A 1053-nucleotide genomic window follows, 5' to 3' on the forward strand; every position below is an offset into this window, starting at 1 on the left:
CATGTTGTTATTGGCATATAGACACTAAGCCATTTAGCTGACCATGTTTACTTGTATAGGACAACATATCGTCTATATTCCTGTCGGGATCTGGGTTGTTTTTGTGTATTTTTTGCTTGCAACATGTGTTCAGAGTTTCAGATGGTGCTGGAGTTCTCAGGTGTGCTGGGTGACAGGTGCGACTTATTCCACTGATTACTTGGAGGAGTACTTAAGCAGGAGACTGCCAGCACTTCGATGCCAGAGTGTTTTGTCTTCAGTGGTAACAAGCTCAGCCAACACTAAGTCTATGCTTTGTTCTTCGTTTCCAAGTAATTTTGTTTATGCTCCTTCGTAGGCTGAAAACCTGAACTTTGGATTTACTTCGCTAATCACTGACTTCGTGTCCGGAAGTTTCTGGACGAACAAGATTACCTATGTACTGAGGACTTCGTCTCCTAGCAACTGTTTCCATCTGGATTCAGACCAAGCTGGCAAATTCCTGCTTCCTCTGTTTCCTGGACCTAGACTTAAGTGTACCCTGTCCACCCTCCAACGCAAGTATCTGCACATTAAACTCTCTCCTGAAATCACCAAGCTCAAACGGCACCAAAGAAATCATCTGAACAATTTCTGTTTCGACAACCTGGACTCCGAATCCCTCTACACCTGGCGACCTGACCGCATCCACTTAGTAAGCAGTTTACCTGACTATCAGAATTACTTGTCGTTTGCTCTGTCTCATTTAGTTCCCTGTTTTCACCAGTTCTCTTCCCTCTTTCCGTACAGTTGAAGATTCTTCAGTTCTCGTTTCCTGATTGTTGGCACAATAAAAACATCATTTCACTTAATCTATCTCTCTGGAGTGTTCTTCTGTATGTGGGTCAGATCTATTACGAAAATAATTCCCCTGTTGATCGCTGTTTTTGTCATCAGTACAAATTGCTAGGCATGTGAAAATGTTATGTATATGACAGGATTTTGGTTTCAGACACTTTCTTGGCTTTTATTTGTTGCTCTTTTATCCTCACCGGCAGAATTGAGAATTGAGAAAGCTCAACTGCAGCCAGGTAA

General features: G+C 42.4%; 1 long non-coding RNA gene across 1 annotated transcript; it reads left to right on the top strand.

The window, feature by feature from the left end:
• Positions 1-232: 232 nt before the first annotated feature.
• LOC124859558 lies at positions 233-830 on the top strand. Its single transcript, XR_007036141.1, has 2 exons — positions 233-673; positions 769-830. It is a non-coding gene; the product is annotated as an uncharacterized LOC124859558 (long non-coding RNA).
• The last annotated feature ends 223 nt before the right edge of the window (positions 831-1053 follow it).

The sequence above is a fragment of the Girardinichthys multiradiatus genome, chromosome 22 (genome assembly GCF_021462225.1).
Source record: "Girardinichthys multiradiatus isolate DD_20200921_A chromosome 22, DD_fGirMul_XY1, whole genome shotgun sequence".
In the NCBI taxonomy this organism is placed as follows: Eukaryota; Metazoa; Chordata; class Actinopteri; order Cyprinodontiformes; family Goodeidae; genus Girardinichthys; species Girardinichthys multiradiatus.